Genomic DNA, 10364 nt, shown 5'->3' on the forward strand with positions numbered 1-10364 from the left:
TCTTTCTCAACAACGAAGCAGAAGTTCCACCTCTGCTGCAAGGGTAAGCTCACCCTCTCCACATGTATGGGTGGATCTGCTCTTCTAGTCTAAGATTTTCTATCTCTAGACCTTAGCTTTCATGGTTTTGCCTCTAAAGTAATTTTTCCATCAATTTGTCTCTTTTCTGTCCTTTTTAGGTCAGACTGGCAGTGGTTCCATTTATACAGATCCCACAACACTCTTGTTGGTTTCCTATGCAGTATGTAGGGATCATAAACATCAGACAATAGGACTTTCCACAAATCCTTTCTGGATAACTGCACCTTCAATCCTCACTTGTCCTGTAATGCTGGCTGCTTCCATATTTGGTTAAATCCTCATGTAGGGCCCTATTCACTAGGGTCTTACTTTCTGAAAACCTAGAATTTTCCAGATCATCAATTTTTGGTTTCTTTGTACCCAAGCATTCAGTTCCCAACTTTCCTCTTTCCTGTGGCATCTTACTATAAGTTGGAAGGAGCATCCAGGCTGCATTTTCCACATTTGATTTGGATATTTCCTCAGCTATGTATCCCAGGCTGTCACCTTTAAATTCTAGTTTCCATTCAACAGCAATACTCAATTTGGCCAACTTCTCTGCCACTTAAAAACACGGATCATTGCTCACTTTGGCAGCACGTATACTAAAATCAGGACAATGCAGAGAAGATTGGCATGGCCCCTGCACAACGATGACACATACCTTATTTTTAATATGATAAAAAAAGAACCGTGTGTCACCTTTCTTCCAGTTTGCAATAACACATGCATTATTTCTGTCTAAACTCTCATCAGAAGTATCTTTAGAGTCCATATTTCTACCAACAGTCTCTTCAAAGCATTCTAGGCCTATCCTATCAAACCCTTTCTTTCAGATTCTTTCAGAATCTTCCCCTTATCCATTTAAAAAAACCATTCCAACATGTTTGGTATTTACAAACCATAGCAGACATCTCTACATAGTTTTTAAAATTAATGTCAATTTTGGAATTTTAGAGCTGAAATGAGTCTTAAAATACATAAGACTAGGACCCTTATCCAGAGCTTGATTTTCCTTAGCAACATCCATTAACAAGTGATTGCTCAGTCATACCCAAATATCCCAGCTATGGGGAGCTCACTGCCTCACTTCTCATATCATCTTCGAAATGTTTTCCTTAGTCAGAGTAAATGTTTTTTGTCCTGTAGCTTCAATCTATGATCCAAGTTATGACCTCACAAGAAGTCTCACAAGACAAGAATAATTCCTTCATATGACAGTGTACCAAGTATTTGAAATCCCCTACCATATTCTGAACACTCTCTTCTCCAGACTAAAGATGGGCAGTTCCTTGGATCATTCCTCATAGAATCTGATTTTGGTTTCAACACCATCCAAGTTTCCAGCCTTTATACCAATGGTTCTCAACCAAGATACCCTGATGCAGTCACTGTTGTGATAAATAAGAAAGAAAGATTAAGTTACTACAACTAATGCACCTGGAAAAAGGAAACTGTCTACGTTATATATGCCATAGCTTGGCATGTGAATATTTGTTTCTGTGAATATAACCAATCACATCATACATGGTAGATTAAAGGCTGCGAACCATTACTTTACATATGGCCCAGTTTGTCTACATCCTTTGAAAAGTGTGGTAGCTAGAAATGAATGAAAATCCAAGGGGTGGGTTAGCCTGTGCAATGCCAACTTGGTCATTAAATCAAAACTTTCTCCTCTCCCTACACCAGGATTTAGTTAAATCCCACTTCTTACATTAAAAAAAAAAAAAAAAAAAAAAAACCCACATTTTTGAAATCTATTAATTCCCAAAGTGATTTCTTTGGATGCAGGCCTAATTTGGATTCAAGGGTCACTTCTAGTCATATGACCTAGGGAAGTGCTCCTGACCCTCCCTGATTTCCTTCTTCATGGATAAAATGGAGCTTCTTCTTTGCCAGAACCTCAGACTCTCCAGCACAGTACTTGGCAGTGTTAATTCATTGCCTTCTTCCATTCTTCTCTAAACTGTAGCCAGAACATAGAGCTGCTAAATTTCAAATTCAGAGAATCCCCAGAATTATGGGATAGGAAAAGAGAATATATCACTCTAATAAACTAAAATCAGCAAAAACAAACATGAAACTATTGTACTAGCTCTGGATATCATCCTAAAATGTTACACCCAATTTGAGGTGACTTGCAAACATAAGATGAAGGTGCCTCCCCAAAATATTCTTTGCAATACATCAATCCAAACTATTATCAGATGATCAGTAAATTAACCACAACATATGGTCTTGAAGAAATATAATGGCAAAGGTTTCTAATAAGCTGCATGAACCTAGAAAAAGGAGAGTTTGTAACAAAATTATTGAAAATATGAGCCTACTGCTTTACCTCTTGATAATCAACTCAGATTCTTAAAACAGATATACTCTTAGACTAGGGAAGAATAATTGATCAGGTTTTCTCTCAAGAATACTCAACTTTTCTACTTAAATTTGGGACTTATCTATTAACCTGCAACATAATCTCCTGGGAGTATAAACGTAAAGTGCCTGGTGTGGAGAGTTGGCACAAGTCACATTTGCCCATGACAATTTATACATTATCACTCCAGTTTGTGTATCCGTCTTCAGTGGGACTTGTGTATGTGAGATGAATCCCCTCTGGTGAAATGAACTGAGCTTCTGTTCTTGAAAAGCTGAGTGATACAAGCTGCTCTATGAAGACATCTACACTGATGCTGACACTAAAAAGTCCCAGTTCCTCTAACAACAACACATACACGTTGGTTGCTCACCAGATGTGAAGTACATGGGGTACTCTGAAGCCCCCTTTGCCCCACCATGCTCTCCTCTGACACTTTACCTACCCTGCCTCATCTAAGGGAGGAGGAGGTACTGCTGTGGCTGGATACTGTGACCTCTGTCAGACTACAGACAGGACAGGACAGGATTGCTGTCCTTAGAGCCTGGCTGATGCTCTTTTTACCTCTTCTACTTATTGGCTGGGTCCCTTACAGCTTTCTCTTCCACCTCCTCCAAGATAGGAGTATAGCTGGGACTACAAAACCATCATCTTCCTATCTATTCCCACAGGCTCGACTGATCATACTGACTCTAATATTTAATTTGGCAGTAGTGTAGTGAGGACACAGGGTGGTGATTGGAATTAGACATCGCTGTGGCTTAAAGCCACATTCTTCTTTCAAAGTTTGGCCAGACAGCCCTAGAAACCCTAGCCCTAGAAAACTAGCTGGTAAACCCTACCCACTTCAGCCCTAAAATTGATTTTACTTATATTAGTCTAATTTTCTTGAGTAGAATGTAATCTCTCTGAAAGGAAAATTGATATTCTAGATTCTTACTGTCTTTTTTTTCCCCCCATACCAGCCAGTACTAAATATTTGCTAGATGAGGTTATTTGCCCTTCACTAGGTATGGATATATTATTTTCATCTTAAGTCTCTGGTCTTTTCTCATTAGTCCAAAACAGTGAACAGTGTTGTGTCCTTTGTGCCAACACAATTAAAAATACAAATATAACATGGGGTCTGAAATGCTGCAACCCAGAGTATATTTATATTAGGAGATTCTAATATTGTTTTTAAAATCAATAATCTTATAGAAAGGTCACAGTTCCCCTGAAATTTATTTGAAAACTCTAACTTGGAAAACATTGACTACTACACAGAATAACTCATAGAGACAGTAAAGAGTTAGAGATCAAGGATGAGACTGTCAAATAGTCACACTCTCAAAGTACACACATCATTTGCTCCATCAAGTACAGAAGTCCAGTAAATAACATGATGTAGAAAGAGCACAGTTTCAGAGGCAGGTGGAACCAGGGCAGGAAAGCAGACTGAGGCAGACTTCCTGCTGCAGTTTCTTGAGGCTTCCTGACTCTTGCCTGAGTCACAAGCCTTTTCTCCCATTTGCAGCATGGCACGTGGTTCAGAGATAGGTTCCCTGAAGCTAGATGACCAGTTCTGGCATGGGCAAACTTACTGGACTTTTTCAGGTCTCCCTTTCTTTATCTGTAGGATGGGGATTACAACAGTTCATTTATCTAAGTGAATGACACAGTGCCTGGCACACAGCACTCAGCAAATTATCAAGGGATATTGATTCCTAGTACCCATTTCTAGCAGAATGAACTATGGTCCCCCAAAGATATGTCTACCTGAAACTGCAGAATGTGACCTAATTTGGAATAAGCATCTTTGCAGACGTAGTTAAGGTGAGAACCTCAAGATGGGATCATCTTGGATTAAGGTGTGCCTTAAATCCAATGACAAGCATTATAAGAAACAGAAAAGGAGAAGACACAGAGAGACATGGGAAGGCCGTGTGCAAATGGGGGCAGAGATTGGAGCAATGCATCTACAAGCTAAGGGACACCAAGGATTAGTGACAGCCCCAGAAGCTAGGAGAGAAGCATGGAATGGATTCTTCCTCTGAGCCTCCAGAAAGAACCAACCCTGCTGACATCTTGATTTCAGACTTTTGTCCTCCAGAACTATGAGAGAATAACCGTTTATTGTTTTAAGTCACCCAGTTTGTGGCCCTACCCCATCCCAGCCTTAAATCTATTCTTCTGTTCTTCCCTGTCAGAAGGGAAAAGGATTTCTCCTCCAGCTTAGGATAACTTTCCACCTTTGCCCTGGACCTTAGCACTCTCCCCCACCTCAGAGACCTGCTCAGCTGCTTTCCCCTCTTGCTTTCTGTTAGACACTTCCAACCAGAATCCTATTGCTTCTTCCATCTTAAAATCTCTTCCCTCAACCTTGCATCCCTAACAAGCTACTTTCCCTACATCTCTCCTCTCCTTCAGCGAAATGTGTAGAAAAAGTGGTTATTTTCAGAAGGCCAACTCATAAGACATGGACTCAAACTCCTGCCCTATATAGACCTCCACACCTGCAGATGAGGGTCTGACCCACACCCCACAGGAATGTCCTCACCAAGGTCATTAATGCCTACTTGCTGCCTAATCCAAAGGAATTTCATCGTTATAAATCATATGACTGACAGCAGCATTAGACTTTATTGAACACTCCTTGAAATGTTCTGTTCCCCGGGGTTTCACAACACCAACTTCCATTATTGTCCCCATCTCTTTCTTGGATCCCCCTTTAGTCCTCTTGGAAGGCACCTCTCTCTGCTTGTCCCCTAAATGTTGGTAGTTTTCAGGACTCAATCTCTGGCCCACTTCTCTTCTGCCTTCTCACGTGCTCATTTCCCTGCCGGCCTGGATGTTGCTCATTCTTAAATCTACACCTCAAGCCCAGATTTCCCTCTTGAACTCCAGAACTCCCCAATGTCTACCGTATATCTCTACTCAAACTTCTCACAAAATCTCCAATTCAACACGCCCAAAAGTAAATTCATAAAATTCCTCTCAAAACCTGTTACTCTTCCAATCTTTCCTATGCTCTCTTCTTGCAAAACATAAAAACATACTTCTACCTAAAATATGGGAATATGGATTTTTTTAACTCCACTAAGCACACATACATGTTCACATATCAAAGTCTTTACAAACATGTTCAAATGTTTTTGAAGTGGTTTTAAAAGGCATAACAAAGGAAGGAATCTTGTTCCCCTTTCCTTCCCCTAAAAGCTGGAACTCAGTTGCTTCTCCATGAGACCACTTTTATCCCTAACTCTAGATTCTTCTCTGCCTTCAAAGAAGCCTTCTGTTCTAGTTTGTTAAAGCTGCCAGAATACAGCATGCCAGAACTGGGCAGCTTTTAAAGAGGGAAATTACTAAGTTGCAAGTTTCAATTCTAAGACCATGAAAATGTCCAAATGAAGGTACTAACAAGAGGTTACCTTCACCAAAGAAAGGCCGATACCATCTGGAACCCTTCTATCAGTGGGGAGTCATGTGGCTGGTATCTGCTAGGATCTCTGGCTTCTGGACACTCTCCCACCTGGATAGGCAAATGGTGACATCTACTAGCTTTCTCTCCTCATTTCATAAGGCTTTCCTGGGGGTGTTTTCCTTCTACATCTCCAAAGATCTCTGGCTGTGTGGGCTCTGCAGGCACTGAAACTTTTTCCAAAATGGTTCCCCCTTAAAGGACTCCAGTAAGCAACCCTACCTTGAATGGGTGGAGACACACCTCCATGGAAGCCATCTAATCAGAAGCTGCCACCCACAATTGGATGGGTCACATCTCCATGGAAACAATAAAAAAGATCCCACCCAGAAATACTGAATATGGATTAAAGAACATGGCTTTTCTGGGATACATGACAAGTTTCAAACCGATACACCTTCCTTGAGCCCCATGTGAGCAAGTGTCTCTCCACTGCACTCCCAAAGGCTCCCTATTTCAATCCTTGCATTGGATTCATCACCAGATAAAAGATCTTTCTCCCCCATCAGGCTTTGAAGCCCTTGAGACAGAGTCTCTGCTTTAGTTCTCTTTATAATCTCAGTGCCTGGTACAAAATAAACGCTGAGTACTGATGGCTGTTGGAAGAGCGAGTGAACGGCAAATAGTATTAATAAGCAGGGACTAGATGGAAGAACAGAAGGTTTAAGTTAGATGCCCAGCATTTTAGCCCAGATTCTAACCCTGATTCACCCGGTGACCTTGGGCAAGTCCCTTCACTCTCTGTCTAGGTTTCTGTAGCTTTCAAGGAAATCAGCATGGTCACATCACTTTCCTTATGGGGTTCTTGGGACAACTAAATGAGGTGAAGCCTTTAAAGGTTCTTAGCAGGTTCTCTAATACTGTTTGGTAAATCTGTTGGGGGTAGGTCAATGTCAGTGGAGCTGGGGAGCAGGAGGCAGATGAATTCTGCAAAGTTCTGCTCATGTGATATGAATTCAAGCTCACATCTCTCCTCCAAAACAGCATCAAGATAACATGAATAATCTAAAGGTCAGCTCATTCATAATATGATCAGAGATTGGTGGGGTGGTAGGTAGAGGGCATATTATTATTAGATGTAGAATACTGGTATCTTTCCATACGTTTGGGGAGGCTGGGCTTTCTCCAGAGGTGGGGACAAGAACCAAAGATTTGGGGCACTGTGATTTGTTTCCTTCTGAAAAAATTCATGATGCTATAAATGTTATCCAGATGGAACTAAAAATGGTTAATATCACAAGGCAACTCAGCATTCACTAGGGATTCAGGGCAAGGCAATGCACTAGCACTAATATTAACCATGCTTCTTAGCCTTTGGAGTTGGAGAGATGAACCCAGCTTCCTGCAGACCAAACACTTATGCTAATAGAAGAGAAACTTTCTGAAAAAAATGGCAGCCCAATCTAAGAGACCTGTCAACATCAGGGTCATCAGTGAAGGGATAACCAGGAAAGAGCTGAAATCAAAGGCTGGCTCAGCCTCCCCCCACATACTCTATTCAGTGGGAGCCCATGGTGGTCACAGCTCCTTTAACAATATTTATAATGAAGGAACAACGTTGGAGATGTCAACCTTGATTATTCATAAAGCTTCCTCCTGCTCAGATCCACCCCGGGGCTAACAGTAAAAGTACCTGATTCCCAATTCTCAAACACAAAGCACACAGAGCTTGAAAGAGTAGCTGACTAATAAAGTTTGCATATCCCTAAGAAAAAGGGCATACAAGGAAGAAGAAAAGGAATGGCAAGATTAAACAAAAACAGTACGCTTGAATGAAAAATTATAAAAATTTTAAAAGGAAAGAACTTAAATCTATTTTCCTTTTTTTTTTAATGCCCTTGTTCATTTACATTTCAGTATAAGCCATTCGGAGGAAACAGCTGTTTTATCTCCTGACTAGGACACTGAGTTTGAACGCTTGCTGCAGGAGCACAGTGTTGCTAAACTCTGTTCCAGAGAGTGGGCGAGTGGCTTTAAAGTGTGAGGAGAGGCAGAAAGGAGTTTATTATCTCTGATGCTATTAGACAAGGAGGTAACCAAAACAGCAGCTTTGAGGATTTACTTAGGCAGTTTGGGCAGGGGTAAAATTCCCAGGCTAGCTCTGGAGTCAAAATCTAAGCACTGCCTCCTAGCTCTAGGTTACTGATTTGATCATTCTGTCTCAGTTTCCTCATCTGCAAGATGGGAATGATACTCCTACCGTCCTCCTAGAGTTCCTGAGAAGATTTAATGAAATATGAAAAATAAAGTGCAGGACTTGGATTATAACGAGCCCTGAAATAAGTATCACTTACTGTTATCAATTCCGACAAGATTTGTCTAGCAAAAATTAAAGTGTTTGCTTTCAGGTTGATGGTTTTAAAAGAGGTATGGTTTGCACTTATGGTGATGACTAATGTTATTTGTGAAGTATTCTGCCTCTCTTCTCCTTCCAGGCACGTGCTTGGCTAGAAGAATACTTCCTGACCTCTGTGACTTCTGATCAAAAGTTATGAGAATTACTGTCACTTTCAGATCAGAGCTTTAATTGCTCATACAAAACACTCCAGAATAGTTCATTTAAACAACCCAAATACATGGATCCCAGCTTGTAATTCTGCATAGCTTACAGTAATACCTGGATACATCTCAGAGTATGTCGGGCAGATAATTTAAAAATATTGGCAAAGTCCCTTGAGGGCACCTATAGTCATGCTTTAGAGTTACTTCCAGAAAACCTCTTTTGTTGCCCAGATGTGGCCTCTCTCTCTCTCTCAAAGCCCAACTCTGCAAGGAAAATCATTACTCTTTCCCCTACATGGGACATGACATCCAGGAGTGAAAGTCTCCCCGGCAACATGGGACATGACTCCCACGGATGAGCGTGGCCTTGGTACTGTGGGATCAACAATGTCTTCCTGACCAAAAAAATGTAACAAAGTAAGGTACGGTGGCTAAGAGCAAATACAGTTGAGAAGCTATTCTGGAGGCTACTCTTCTGCAAGTTTCAGTTAGATATTGCTAATTATCACAGTTTGCCAAATCCCAACTGTGCAGTTAAGTTCAGGTGTCAGCTTGGCCAGGTGAAGGTGGCCAGTTCTGTTGTGGACACAGGCATTGTTGCTGTGGAGGTAGGCATGGGAATCTCATCTGCTGCTGATTTCATCCGTGATCAGCTAGGGGACATGCCTGCTGTGATGAATGATGTTTGATTTCATTGGCTGGTGCTTAAATGAGAGAGGCCAATGCAGCACAGCCCAAGCAGCTCAGCCTACCTCTCAGCACTCGCAGCTCAGCCCAGGCCTTTGGCCATGCAAAAAGGAATCACCTCGGGAAAAGCTGCTGGAACCCAGAAACCTGGAGAGAAAGCCACCAGAGATTACCTTGTGCCTTCCTGTGTAAAAGAGAACCTCAGATGAAAGTTAGCTGCCTTTCCTCTGAAGAACTATATGTTTTTAACTAAATAAATCCCTTTATTAAAAGTCAATCCATCTCCAGTGTGTTGCATTCCGGCAGCTTTGGCAGACTAAAACACCAAACAACCCATTCCTGTTAACCCTAAAGAACACCTAGGGCCCTATCTGAGATTCTATAAAAGTTTCATGCACTGAGATTATTTTCTAGAAACCTACAACCTCCAGATGGTTCCTAGGTCAGAAAAGTCTTGGAACCCAGAGGGGCCAGCCTCTCCAAAAACATTAACCAGTTCCATCCCCCTCTCCCATATTACTGACACCCCTTCCAACATGAAAATGGTAGAATGAGCATAGCCCAAATACCCCTAAATATTGGGAGAAGGATCAAAGGAGAAGGAACAGTTATAAGAGAAGATTGGATTTAACAAACGAATATGACTGCTGAATCGTTATATTGATATTTCTTTTGGTCTCCAGTGTCTTGGAGCAGCTAGAAGGAAAAATCTGCAATTGTGGAACTGTAACCCATACCAAACCCTGAAATCTGTTCTGTGACAACCTATTACAATGTACTTGGAAAGTTATTGCTTTTTTGTATATATGTTTTATTTAACAACAACAAAAAAATGTTAAAAAAAAAAAAACGCTCCAGAGTTTTCTTTTCATTGCTATGATACTTTCATAAGTTCATAATGACGATTGTTCCATTAACCTGGACTCAGGAATTAGGGGACAGAGAACAGAGCTCTTCCTGCCAATCCACAGTAGACTTGAGGCATGGGTGATAAATAAACCTTTGTCATTTTAAGACTCTGAAATATGATGTGAGGATTGCTCATTACTGCAACACAACCTAGCTTATGCTGTCCAAAGCAGAGCAGTTCTAAGTTTTCTTCTTTTAGAATGCAATACATTTTGGTGACCATGAACCAGAAATTAAATCCTATGCTACATGTTTTCATATGTATTATCTATTTTAATTTTTACAAATTAAAAAAAATGGAGATGGAAATCATTTCCATTTTATGGATACATACGAAGGACACAAGAATTATTGAGTGAGTGTTTTTCTGCC

General features: G+C 40.9%; 1 pseudogene; it reads left to right on the forward strand.

The window, feature by feature from the left end:
• The first annotated feature begins 641 nt into the window (after positions 1 to 641).
• Positions 642 to 733, forward strand: LOC143656642 (U6 spliceosomal RNA; annotated as a pseudogene).
• Positions 734 to 10364: the final 9631 nt, after the last annotated feature.

This window comes from Tamandua tetradactyla, chromosome 14 (genome assembly GCF_023851605.1).
Source record: "Tamandua tetradactyla isolate mTamTet1 chromosome 14, mTamTet1.pri, whole genome shotgun sequence".
NCBI lineage: Eukaryota > Metazoa > Chordata > Mammalia > Pilosa > Myrmecophagidae > Tamandua > Tamandua tetradactyla.